Genomic DNA, 14,410 nt, shown 5'->3' on the forward strand with positions numbered 1-14,410 from the left:
CATTCAAATTTTACCAATTGAAAATTGCCTTTTAGCCTTCTGATCTGATGATTCGTTGTCTCGGGTTGAGGGCGATATTGACCGTGTAAGGTGGCGAAATATTGATTGAGGTTAGATCGGATGTTGAAAGTCTAGCTGTAACGATATTGAAGACACTTATTGTCAATCTTTTTGATCGTGTAAGGTGCCCATTGAAAATCGGTCCAGTTTTCTAATGAGAGGAAACATGACTATCCCGAGAGGGACATTCTGTCAGTTAATGGGAAAATTTTTTTTGGGCGCTTGGTCGTTTTTTTATCTGAAAAAATCGATTTTTGACAAAATTTTTTTTGAGATAACTGTAAACCTTGACGTGTCATGCACATTTGAGACATTTGGCATCACTTTTTTTAAAATCTTGATTTTTTGTGGTTTTTCATTTTTCAAAAAAACTCAAACTTTTGTGACACCAGTTAATGAAGTCCGAATGAGCTAATATTTTGCATAGGGTATATTATCGTGCAAATCAACATTCCGTAGCATGTTCCGAATGAAAAATCGAGATGACTATTTTTATTGGCACCCAAAACCATACTTTTCGTTTTGTACTTCGAAAAAAAAACTAAGTCTCGGATTGCAAATTTTCGACAGAATTTTTTTTTTTTTGAGATGTCACTAGATCTCGACGTTTCGTGCAATTTGAAGACATTTGGCATCACAATAGAAAATTCGAAAACCTCGATTTCCTTTATTCCCTCCTTGGGTGATTTTTCGATTTTCAAAAAACTTTAACTATGTCCGCTTCGCGCCACTCTCCCTTAAGTCCGAGTGAGCTGATATTTTGCATGGGTGTTTTTTCGAGGTGTTGATCATTTTGTATAGGGTAACTTTTTGAAATTTTACGGTCGTTTTTTTTCCCATACATTCATTGGCACCCTAATATATATACATAAAATATGTATATGTTTTTTACGATGTGGTCGATTTTCGTTTTTCAATTTGTACTCCTAATATGTTTTTTTTTCGTTTAAGCAATTAACCTTATGCAAAATTTATTGGAATGTTCAAAACTACCCATCGATTTGCGGTGTGATAATTATTTATTGAATTATTCACCATCAAAGACGAAGAGGTAATTTTTCATTCTAACAGATATATCTCTGTATGGAAAGGTCCTACAAGAACGTTCTAGGAATCAAATGAAAGTTGTTTAAAACGGTTAATTTAATTTGTTTTAAATTGGTTTGAAAAAAATGTATTGGTCTAATCGATTCATTAAACTTACACAAAGCCAGATAAAAATGTGTTCGAAAAAAAAATCTAAATTAGCTGACCCGGCAAACTTCGTCCTGCCCAAAATTTATTTTTCGTTATCACATCCACGTTTTCTTACTAAGCGCTGTTCATGGGTCCAATCGCAGAATTGTTCATTGATTGATCTTCTAATCTACCCTTTAAAATAACCTTTTTTTATATAATATTCCTAGTACTAGTACCTAGTACCTAGTACCAAAACTCGAAATTATAATATCAGATTACACAATTCTCGTTCAAGATTTTTCAACCACTTGCAAATAACAAGTTTTTCCGTTATGTTACATGCCAAATTTGGTTTCATTTGCTTGATTAATTCTCGAGTAATGCAGAAATTTGTGTTTCATTTGTATGGCAGAACCAGCCCCGTCCCGCTTCCCCTTAAGAGAAGGGGGCGGAGAATCTAACCACCATAGATTCATTTATTGCACCCTAAAACCTCCACATACCAAATTTCATTTCATTTGTTCGATTAGTTCTCGATTAATGCAGAAATTTGTGTTTCATTTGTATGCGTTATTTCGCCTGAAAATTCATTTCCACTTACGAACAAAAATCAATTTCGATAGCGCAAACATCGAATGGACTAACAACGCCTATTATGATGTAATTTTCGAACATGTGGGAATTCAATTTTCCGAATTTTCCAACCTTCCTTCAGGATTTTCCGAATTTTCTCTCCACTATATTGATCTACGGGAAGAGACGAATACAACAAACACCCTCATTCCGGTTCACAATCGGCGATTGGATTGATTGGATTTCACAATCCGATCGAGTTCGAATACTTGGCATCCCACCCGTTCGCCTCAAATCCTCAAGAGCGGTGAATTTCGAATATCGAACTTTCATCGCAGCATTCAGACAACTGTGAAACCAAAACAAAAACAAAAACGGCAAATTGTTATGAAAGTTATAGTTTCTGCAGAAAATAATTTATTGCGTATTGGAATACATTGGAATTAAAGGTGAAACCAAGATAAAATGATATAGATTTCGATTTAAAATTTAAAATTTTTGTCCAGATTGTGTACCAATAGACGGAATATAACATCCGATGGGACGCCTTGGGATAGCAGCTCGTATAGCCGTTCCCTCACAGCTTCCAGCTTCTATGGACTTTGCTCGAGGACAATCTGATTGGCGGTTTCTCGGAGGAATACTTGCCAGTCGATTTCCGGCACCTACTGGTTCACCGTGAACGGATGCTGTTGTACCTTGTAAGCTTCCAACATGAAATTTCGAGAATATCCTGCTCAGATGGAGTCGGCACTCCACAGAGCACAAAAAAGTTCAACTTAATTTGGCTATCGTTGCTTATCGAGAAATGGCCAAAGATAGGCAGCTACTACAGTAGGGAATATGAGAAATTTATAGTTCGAGATAGGTGTCAAATGAATTGTCAATAAAGGAATAACAGTTTGAAGGATAACTTTAAATACATTCAGTTCCGACAGCGATGAAATAGATAGCGGTAACATATCATCAAAAACAGAAAACTATAGATTATCCTGGAGGCCAACTCAACTAACGGCCGTCAATAATGTACAAATGTGAATGTGAATCATCTGATACCCATGGTCTCCATTGTTGATTACCAATCGGAATCCATTTGGGGCTTTCTATTTTCTCAGATGACCTGCAATTTCCATCAAATGCCTGAACGTTTCCACATCCTTCGCGGTTTCATCTTCAAGTTTTGTGATTCGCTGCTTGGGAATGACTAGGAAATGCACCGGACCCTGCGGCGAAACGTCGTTAAAGGATAGGCACTTGTCACCGTCGTAGATTATGTCCGCTGGTATTTGTTTTCTCGAATGATTAAACCGAAGATAGTTTCTGCGTCTGCAACGGGTGGTTTCAGTGGTGTGTCGTTGACGAATGGTCGTATATGATTCGCTTGTGCGTTTTTTCGTCCTAAGCAATTGCTTTTAAATTGAACTTTTTATACACAGATGAGAAACATTACCCTTTAGGAATTTACAAGAGTAAATGTCATCACTTCCAGAGATGCCAGATGATTTTTTTAAGGTCTTCGACGAAAATCTGAATGTTGATGTGTTTTATACACTGCCAGCTATCTTTGCAACCGTGTGAATCGCGACGTGATGTCTGGAAAAAGAGGTTGTTAGTGCAGGGAACTGGATCAAGCCATAAAGAAAATGAATGCCATATCCCTGGAGTCTGCAACTGAAAATATAAGTCTGCAACAGGATAGAGTTTACGACAAACATTAAATATCAGTAAAAGTGCGAAAATGTCTGCAAATTTGGCATCCTTGCAATGATGGAAAACAAATTTCGAAATAATTCGAAGTCGAACGGATTGATAAATGTGTTTACTCGAAGTTGAACGGGTTACAAAATGCATCATTTTGCTAATTTCAAACCCGATCGTGTACCGGAATAGAGGTGAAAATACAGGAGGCTAAAATCGGACCAGCCCTTCTTCGGGTTTTCCGCCTACCAACAGATTTTTCCTTACATTTTTATTTATATAGATTTTGAAAACCGAGAAACTCCGCGTTAATTTTTCTATAAGTTACAGCATTTCGAAAGTCACCTAAAAATTGCGACTCCGCACTCTAATCCACTATTTTTTTTTGTCGAGTGTATTATAACCCAATCTGAGAAACAATTTTTGCAGAATACGTTGTTTCGAGGGGTGTTCTTTTTGCACGGTGTGCTCATTATGTCCGTAGCTCGCCCATGCTTTCCCAGTTCAATGACAGTTTGAAGGAAAGAAGGAATATATGCTTACAAGATACACACTAGATAATTCAGATAAAACGTGACATTAAGATAGTTGAACTCTAGATCGTAATCCCACAATACTCATGTTTGCGTAGATAAGATTTTACAAAAAACACCCTTCTACCAGACAACCGTCACATTTCGCCTGGTTACCTATGCGATCTTGCCATGGAGACAATATCGTAATTATCCACCCCGACAGGCAACGGTAAGCACCCAATCCCATCAAAATCCCCATCCTCTCGCAATAATCTCCACCATCCCGGTAGCTAGTTGGTTTCGGTTAGTACCTTGCCCTAGTCCTCCCGAACGATTAGAGCATTTTCGATGCGGTAGGTGAGCAGCAAAGCGCTCATGCTGATGCTAATCTGCGTGTTGCCGTTGGAACATGTGTACATTCACGTATGTGTGTGTGAGTATGTATTTAGAGGTAAATTTTGCAGCATCACCTGAGCCAAGCCAAACGGAAAACGGTACCAATGTTCGCCAAACAGTAGGGACCGAACGTTTGCCGATAATGAGACCTAAATCAGCGACACAATGGAATCTAATTAAAACCGGTGTAATGGGCCTAATTAATTGAATGATTAAATAGAATATGAGATTGGGATTCTCTTTTTTTTCCTTCTGTTTTGCATTCGTTCGAATTCCCACTCGGTTTAATGATTCGGAGTTGGCTTTCCTCTGCGGATGTGATTACGGCTGATTAAACTTTCTCTTCGCTGGATAGAATCCGACTAATTGGGCGGGGAGCTTGCGGACAAAGAACGTTATATAAGAGCGAATTTGACGTGATGTAGTCATTCCGCGAATAAATTGGAAATTAATTATCATTTGATCTACTATAGCATCCTGCGGTAACTCAGAAGATGAAACATTCTAGTTTCTAGACCCAGAAGATGCAACTGCAACATCTAACAAAAACTGAACAGCACAGTTTCTCAGCGAGGAATTTAACGAAATGCACCTCTCTTTTGTCTCTTGCCCGAAAAGCATACAGAGGATTAGAACCTTAAAATGAAATTTTTCACGTGCATATAAATTAAAGCATTTTCATTGGATTAAGCAGGGCGTGTACGATGTGGGTGGAGATAGAAGCTTTCGAAGGCGGCACATCTCGATGGTTTCGGAATAATTTATATGCAAAATGCCTCCAAACAGCCGGGAAGGGGGCTCCAGCGAGCGCGTATTCCTGTTTGTGTGTGTGTGTGTGTGTGTGTTTCGGTACGTATTTTCATTTCATAACAGCACTTTGCTCACCTGGCGCATAGAAGTCGCGTGGGCTGGAAACCCCAGCAGTGAAATAGGTTCCTATCTATGCCCTGGATGTCTTCCTGGGGGCTTGTGGAATTACAGCGGCACAGCCTCAGCAGCCTGGGACCTCGGGCCTAAATATGATTCTCTTTGTTTTCGAGCGGCTCTAAATCACAGGCACGATGAATTTTGCTCTTCCGCAGAGTATGTTGCTATCAAGATAAAACAATTCCAGCCTGAGAATCGGTTGGTTTCGCTTGCCACACGGCCGCTGGCAGTTGCTTCGAGGAGAACTTGGGGAAAGGCGACACGGAGCATCCATAATATGGTGTAGCATAAAGAAGATTCCACCGAGAGTGCAAGAAGTCTCGAGTGGTGTGGGAATAGACCCGATGATGCCAGGTCGGAACGGGAGAGCATGCGTTCGGAGTGTATGCATGTGGGGTAATGTATGCGCGGCCGCATAGATGGGAAAAAGCGGTAAATGGAGTGAAAGCAAAACAGAGATACAAAGGTCATAAACCTTGAGACTCGAATTGGTGATGATGTATTTTTCGTTTGTTATTGTCGCAGCTCGAGCGAAGCGTATGAAGCAGTGGATTCTACTGGATGAAAACATGATCTTCGATTCAGTTTCATATTTAGAGACGGAAACCCTTTTGCGTATTTTTTACCCTGAATCATTGCACAACTGTCTTTATTTTTTTCTAAAAACTTTGCTACCATGAAATAATAAGTCAAAATAGGCTTTTAAATAGGTATACATAACAAAATGCAACATTCCATAATAACAAACAGATTACGAGTTTAGCTCAGTTAAGAAGTTGGCACCACTTAACGAAGTGAGTTATCATGAATACTGGCAACACATCATGGCGATTGTCGGGAACACCGTTAACCTTTTCCCCTTCCTTCAATCGACGGACCTTGAGGCAACACTTCATTTACGGAGCTCCGTCGTGCAAGGTGATTCCCATCTCCAGTTCAGGTTTCAAAAAAACCATGTGAAGTTTTCTCCTCCAAAAAATTCTCTTGTAAAGTTAACACTAAGGCTACCAGAGCGGTCCGATTTGACCGCTTTTGAAATTTTAATCAAAATTGTTAAATTCCAGGTTTTCATTTCATGTGAAGTTACTACACGACTTTTTCTATATTATAAAGCTACTTTATTTTTCAAACTCTACTTCTCTTCTTCTTTTGTTTTTCCTGATAATCCTTTACCTACCATGAGCGGTCATTTGACCGCTGAAGAATATATGATTTTTTATGAAGTTTTTTGCATTGAAGCTCAAGCAAGCATTTTAAGTTTTTTAAGTTTTTTTTGAAAAAATAGTAAGTGATAATTTTTTTAATTTATTATTGATGGATTATCAAAATACAAATTCAGAAATTTATTCCCAGCATGTAAAAAAAAAGAATGTTGTTAGAAGAAATAAACGATCATAACGAATTATGGTCTGAAATACACGAAGCAAATTCTGAGAATATGGAAAGTATATATGATCTATTGGATCTAATCTTTGATCTACTCGACACCGAGAATGAGGAAGGAAACATTGTGAACACACGTAGGGAACAAAAAAGAATGAAATTGTTTTCTAGCTCCGATGATCATTGCGAACAGAACATTCAGGGTATGGAAACTTCACCTTATGGAATATCTTTGTTGAAAATTCATAGCTCTGGACCTGGGAAATTCACGTTTCATACAATTTTTAGAGAAACGCCCGGACCAACTGGGTTTGCGAAACGCAATATAATGATGGGAGAAGTAAGGAGTGCATTTTCGTTGCTACTTGAGCAACGAATTATGAAACATGTAAAAATGTGTACAGAAGGTGAAGCACGTCGAGTGTTTGGATCCGAATGGAATTTAACTTCTGCAGAATTCCCAGAATTCCCAATTCTATATGCACGTGGTGCGCATCAAACGAGAAATTGCAACATTTTATATTTATGGAATAAAAAATGGGGCCCTGATTTTTTTTCGCGAACAATGAACAGAGATTGTTTCCCGGAAATCATGTGAATTTTCGTTTTGGTGAAGGAGACGAACGAAGCGTTTACAGACTGACAAATTCGCTCTTATGACGAAGGTGGAAATAATATAATTTTTATAAATTTTATAAATTTACTCAATGTATGCCCACAAACCCGTTCAGTTTGGAATTACATTTTGGTAGGTATCAAACGTTAAGAGTAAATATTTTGAAAAGGGATTTTCACACTTCGGAAAGTGAAACACTGAACCACTGAACCACAGGGTGCGAAAGGGATATAACCAACGATAATGGTAATTCTGAGACAAGTGAATCTTTAGTAACGAAACTCCTATCAGGAAGAACTACTTTGATAGGGGCTAAAGTCTGCTTCATTTAATATTGGAACAAATTCTTTTGCTCATTGTGGCGCTCCTAGTGGACGGATTTGGAAACTTTTTTCACCCACGTGTCGGGAAATTCATTACCTTTCACCATGTATTTATGTCATAACACCAAACGATAGCATTTTGTAAACAACCGCCATGGAAGCCGAACGGAGAGATAAAATTGTGCACAGTTTTCTTGAAAATCCATTGTTGTCGGCATCTAAGCTAGCTAAACAGCTTTAAATGCCCAGAAATACCGTATGGCGTGTTATCAAGCAGTACAAGGAAACATTGACGACGGCTCGGAAGCCGCATTCGAAGCGTCGGAGTGGAACTGTCGACCGGAAACTGCGTGGGAAAGTCATCAAGGCCGTCAAGAGGAATCCCAATCTTTCAGACCGCGATTTGGCCAATAAGTTCCAGGCCGCTCACAGTACGATGCGACGAATTCGTCTCCGGGAAGGAATAAGGTCATTCCGAGCCAGCAAACAGCCAAATCGGACGCTGAAGCAGAACAATGTGGCCAGAATCCGTGCTCGAAAGCTGTACGACCAAGTGCTGACCAAGTTCGACGGATGTATTCTGATGGACGATGAGACCTACGTGAAAGCGGACTTTGGGCAAATCCCAGGTCAAAAATTTTATTTGGCGACGGCTCGGGGGGATGTACCTGCAAAATTTAAGTTCGTGTTTGCGGATAAATTCGCCCGCAAGTACATGATTTGGCAGGGGATATGCAGTTGTGGACAGAAAACCAAAGTCTTTCTCACTGACAAGACAATGACATCAGAAGTCTACAAAAAAGAGTGCCTACAGAAACGGATTCTGAAGTTTATTCGTGCCCACGACCGTCCAGTAATGTTTTGGCCGGACCTCGCAAGCTGCCATTACAGCAAAACGGTTATGGAATGGTACGCAACGAACGGGGTCAGCGTAATACCGAAGGACCTCAACCCCCCAAACTGCCCCCAGTTCCGGCCGATAGAGAAATACTGGGCAATCACGAAGCGGAGGCTTAAGGCAAAGGGAAAACTTGTTAGGAACATGACTCAAATGAAGAACTGGTGGAATCAAATCGCCAAAACGGTGGACGAAAAGGGTGTGCGCCGCCTAATGTGCCGTATTACGGGAAAAGTACGAGAATTTCTTCGAAACAGCAATGAATAATTTTTTATGAAAGAGTAAAGAAAATGCTACATTTGTATGAAAAACAAATTATGAATTCGTTAATAAATGACTGAACTACACGCAATTGTTTGTGTTCCAATATTAAATGAAGCAGACTTTATTTCAGCGAACAAGATGGAATTGCCCAAACCTGCAGAACAAAAGAATGATTGCACGTTTTGCAACGCAGCTTTACAAATCAGAAAATTGTACTTTAACAATTTATAAAAGCAAACCGAACAAAAAAGTTCTCTCGCTGAGTTCGAAACATAAGTTCGTAAAATTTGGAAAAAATAGGTAAATGTATACCTGAGACTATTTCATATTATAACTACACTGAATATGGTGTGAATATAACAGACCAAATGTCTAAAAAGTATAAAAAGTATAACACAAAATAAATATCTGATAGATGGCCTGTTCATGTATTTTTCAACATTTTGGATTTGACTGGTATAAATGCTTGGATTTTGTACAAGCAGACAACAGGAGAAAACATATCGCGACAAGAATTTCTATTTCAGTTGGAGGAGGAACTTGCCACTGAATATCAAGATTTTCAGGAACAAGGAATGAAAAGTATGGATAAAACTTAAGGAGAATCAAGTGCAATTTCAGAGAGACGAAAAACCTGTCAAATTGGATGGTGCAAATAAAGGAAAATAATAAACATATGTTCTACATGAAAAAGATATGTTTATGGAAAATGTTGAATATTTTATGATTATTACATGATAATTAATTGTGTTTCATTGTTTATGAAAAATTATGTTTTGATCATAATTGATTTAAAAAAACATAACGTTTATTCGAAAAGCGGTCATTTGACCGCCAGCGGTTGGAATCGGTATATATAAAATGATGGTAGGTTTAGTGTTAACATGAGTCTGACTAGTTTTCATGGTATTATTTATAGAGTAAATGATTTTGGTTTGTCCGATTCTGGGTGTTTTCACGCAGTTAGTAAATGCAAATCGATTTTTCTTCATGAATATCACATATAATCAAGACGTTGGATTATGATCATGATTTGTCCATCTCTGATCATGGTTTTTCCGAAAAATGATTATGGTTTGTCCGGTTTTAGAAATCACAATTTTTGAATGAAGATATTCGAATTTTCAAGTAGGTTTTGTATTTCTTGTTGCTTGTATTTACTGCCATCATATTGATCCATTCATTATTTAGCCTTTCTCCAGAATATTGCCTTTTTTGGACATGTTGATGGTTCAGCCCCACATTTAGAAACCTTGCCGTTATCAGTGCCACTCACTGGCTAGATAAGGGAACTGATACAGGAAAATGAGTTCAGTTGAATGCTTGACATAAAAAAAGAAGATTTTTTTTTGTTTCTTGAGGAGGAAGGATAACGGGTTATATTCAATTCGATTCAATTATAGAAGTGTTCAATATTTTTTGAAGTGATTAATTTACATTACACTATAGCTGTAGTAGGCAGATAAAACTAATTATTATTGCGTACATTTTCCCAAAGATTAAACTATATTTCCATAGCAATCCCAGGAGTAAACGCACGCACAATTGAATTAACCTAAAAGAGCCTAATGCAATACATTCTAAAAGAAAGTCGCCTATTTGTATCAGCTATCAAAATTTCATTGAATTGAAATTCATTATTAGGACCTCAAAAGGAAGTCAATATTTGTTCGAGGAGTAATAAGGCTCGAAGGCCGTACCGAATTTGTAGGCTCGTTGTACGATAGACCGTCCTGCATAGAGTGCATCCGCAGAATCGTCGATCGAAGAGGAGCACCGCTAGAGATTTATTCCGACAACGGACGATATTTTGTGGGAATGTTGCGAGAGCCGATAAAAAAATCGATAAAGAAGTAGCTGCAACCAGCGTTGACACATTCAAATCTGTACCAGAGGGGTTCAAACTCTTTCTCATCTGTACTTTTCATTCCAAAAATCTGTATCAAAAATCTGTACCATCGAAAATATTCGTTGTAGAGAGAAGTCTATTTTATTAACATGAAATCACTACTTATTTAACCTTTAACAACACACGGACTAAGTGGTTTTTCATACCACCAGCATCCCCGCCATGGGGGGGGGGGGTGGTGGGCGTTTTTGGGAGAGACTGGTGCGTTCTGTTAAAGTAGCTATAACCAGTATACCCCAGAACAACAAACTCGATGACTTCGCCCTGTGGACGCTGGTGGTGGATGCAGAAGCAATCGTCAGTTGCCGCCCACTAACACATTTACCACTAGATTCACCGGAACTGGAAGCACTCACCCCAAACCATTTCCTTCTGGGGAGCTTGAGGGGTGTTGAACAACCTTCGAGTGAATTGGGGCTTTCCGACAAGACTATCAGCAACACTTGGACGATTAAAAAAAATGATCTGGACCATTTTCGGAAACGCTGGGTTCGCGAATACCTTCCAACACTAACGAGGCGTACCAAATGGTTTGAGGATGTCAAGCCTGTTGGTGTTGGAGATGTGGTGATCTTGATCGATGACAAGAAGTGCAACGGATTAATTCGTGGCCGTGTATTAGACGTGACGAAAGGGAAAGATGGTCGAGTTCGACAAGCGGTTGTCCAGACGACAGATTGGTTATTTAGGAGACCTGTTTCGAAATTGGCGGTACTGGATGTTTGAGGAAATAGTAACGCTGGAGTCAACACTCAGCCTTACGGGGATAAGTGGGATGTTGATGATTCAGCCGCACATTTAGAAACATTGCCGTTATCAGTGCCATTCGCTGGCTAGATAAGGGAACTGACACAGGCAAATGAGATCAGTTGAATACTTGACATAAAACAAGAGGATTTTTTTGTTTCTTGAGGAGAAAGGATAAAGGGTTATATTTAATTCGATTCAGTTATAGAAGTGTTCAATATTTTCCGAAGTGATTAATTCACACTACACACAGCATTCAACACAGAGAAACTTTGTTTCTGCTTTGCGCGAAGGACAACAAAAACAAAACAAACAAACTGCAGCGCGTCAAGCGGTTGCCATAATAATCATGTGGACAAACGAACATCGGTTCATCGGACAATCCATGATCAGCATTGAGGTCCTCGAGATGCATTAATTACATGATGTAGAATAGGGTGGCAAGGGATGTATGGAAAACAAATTCATCATCGAATTTCAGAAACCGGTCCAAAAGAATGACCTGTGCAAAGTTTCAGCTCTATCGAACATGATTTTCGCCAACAAATTGTTTTCGAGATAACACCAGATCACGACGTTTTATGCATTTTTAAAACATTTGGCATCGAAAAAAATTACTATTATAGAAATTTCCCCCTTGGAAAATTTTGGAGGATCAAAAATCAAAAGAGCTTTGAGGCATCCCTAAATCATATCCGATCAAGCTGAAATTTTGCACAGGTCATTTTTTGGGTCAATAAACGTAATGTACATGGTCGGTTCTTTAAATTCGATAATTATTTTTTTTCCATGCCTTCATTGTCTCTCAGGCTAAGTCCCAAAAGGTCGCTTTTCGGCCAAAAAAATTTTTTTTTAGAAATGACACCAGATCGACGTTTCATGAACTCATTTGGCATTAAAAAATAAATTCGATTTTCAAAATTTCCTTTACTGCCCCCTTTGAAGATTTTCGAGAATCAAAAAATCAAAATTTTGAGCTCTTGGAGGCACCCCTAAATGATATCCGATTGAGCTGAAACTTTACACAGGTCATTTTTATGGGCCAATAAAAAAAATGTACATGATCGGTTTTTGATATTTGACATGACCATTTTCGCTGCCACCCTAATGTAGATATATGAATCTAATACAAATGACGAGCAAGCATGATGTTCACAATATTTGCAACTGAAAAAAATATAGAAGGTTGTGTTCAGGACACGACCGCATTGTTGACGTAGAACTACGCTGTAGTTTAATTCAAGTCGCTTGTTTATAACTGCGGATATTATTTAATAATGCTACGAAAATTTAGAAATAACCATTCCACTAGTTTGGTCGCCCTGAAATGTTTTTTTTATTGTAGAATCATTTGACATTTTTTTACGTACGGGTTATGAAGCACGCACGTACGCACACAAATATCCATATATCGATGGCTTGAAGAAACTAAATATACACACACTAATCTTTGTTTTGCGCTCTTCTCAACAAAAGCCCTTTCTGTTAATATTGCCAGTTTAGCTTAGCTGTCATCATTTGTGGAGAGAGTTTTCCTACCGTCATGCGAAACCAAATCACTGACAAAATTCCAGAACATTTATTTTCTTGGTGAGCTGACGATAGCCTAGCTTGATGATTCCCCACACAATTGTGTAGCTCGAAACATTAATGCAATGGCGTCGGTTTGATGCAATGATTACAATGCCAGAGACATCAACGAGTGAGTAATTTGGTCGCGTCCACAGCTCAGTCCGAAACGAAGACATGTGACGGCGCAAAACAAGGAAGAACAAGCGATGTTCATTGTTTCGTATCTAGAACGATACTGAAAGTTTGCCTTTCCTTGTTGAATTAAAGGGTCTTTAAACTTCTTCAGTTCATTCATCTCTAGCCTTCAAAAAAAACCCTTGGAAAACTCTACTCTTTCCTCATATTACTCCTCCACCCTCATTGCCTTGAGAAAACCATTCGATCCCTCGCCGTCCAGCTCGCCCAGCAACGGTGTTGTCCAGTCGATGTCCTCACGAAGAATGAAGTTTGCCTTAGGTTAGGTTAAGTTTTGTGTTATAGAGTCTTTAAACTTTTCAGTTCATTCGTCTCTAGTCTTGAGAAAGGCCCTTGGAAAACTTTACTGGACTCTTGAACTATACCTCCACCCTCATTGCCTTGAGAAAGGCACTCGATCCCTCGCCGTCCAGCTCGTCCAGCAACGATGTTGTCCAATCGGTGTCCACACAAAGAATGAAGTTTGCCTCAGCAAGATCTACTGTTTATACTCTAAGCAAATATTCCCCTTAGTTCTTCTTCTTCTTTTCCTTTGTTCACGGAGACTTTACATCTTACAATTTCCCATTTGTTGCTCGTCGATAAGTTGCTTGTTATTGACAGCTCTGTTCGGGAAAGCACACAAACGGACAGAACAAATGTATGAGTAAATGGGAATGCTTTCAATTTTCATCAATTTGAACCATATACAGACTATGGGATTGTAATGTATAGCATATCAAACAAATCCTAGGGAATTTACGATTCGTTTGGTATGTAAATCGCCAGAATCCGTTAGTAACGACAAAAAAATAGTTATTAACGTTAACTTTATTTCATAAAAACGTGACCTGTTTTCTGATTTGGGCACCCTTAATGAAAGACGTAGTTCTACGTCAACAAACCAAGTGTCCCAGAGTGTCAATTTTTGACAAAATAAATTCTAGATGCCACTAGATCTCGACGTTTCATGCAATTTTAAGACATTTGGCATCAAAAAACATTTTTCGAAAATCCCGATTTCCTTCACTCCCTCCTTGGGTGACGACTAAATACAGGCAAACCTGGGGTGACATTGCGCATTCCGAAACGAGTGATTTATGTTCGTTTCGACCATTTTGACATGCCTTTGACCAGCTTTGTTTACGAACCCATAAATTTTACATTTCTCTACGA

General features: G+C 38.8%; 1 protein-coding gene across 1 annotated transcript in view; it reads left to right on the top strand.

Annotated features, from left to right (window-relative positions):
• Positions 1-14,410, top strand: part of LOC129765010 (protein FAM133-like) — a 364,726-nt gene that overhangs the window by 4,633 nt on the left and 345,683 nt on the right. The window lies entirely within an intron of this gene.

Source organism: Toxorhynchites rutilus, chromosome 2 (assembly GCF_029784135.1).
Source record: "Toxorhynchites rutilus septentrionalis strain SRP chromosome 2, ASM2978413v1, whole genome shotgun sequence".
NCBI lineage: Eukaryota > Metazoa > Arthropoda > Insecta > Diptera > Culicidae > Toxorhynchites > Toxorhynchites rutilus.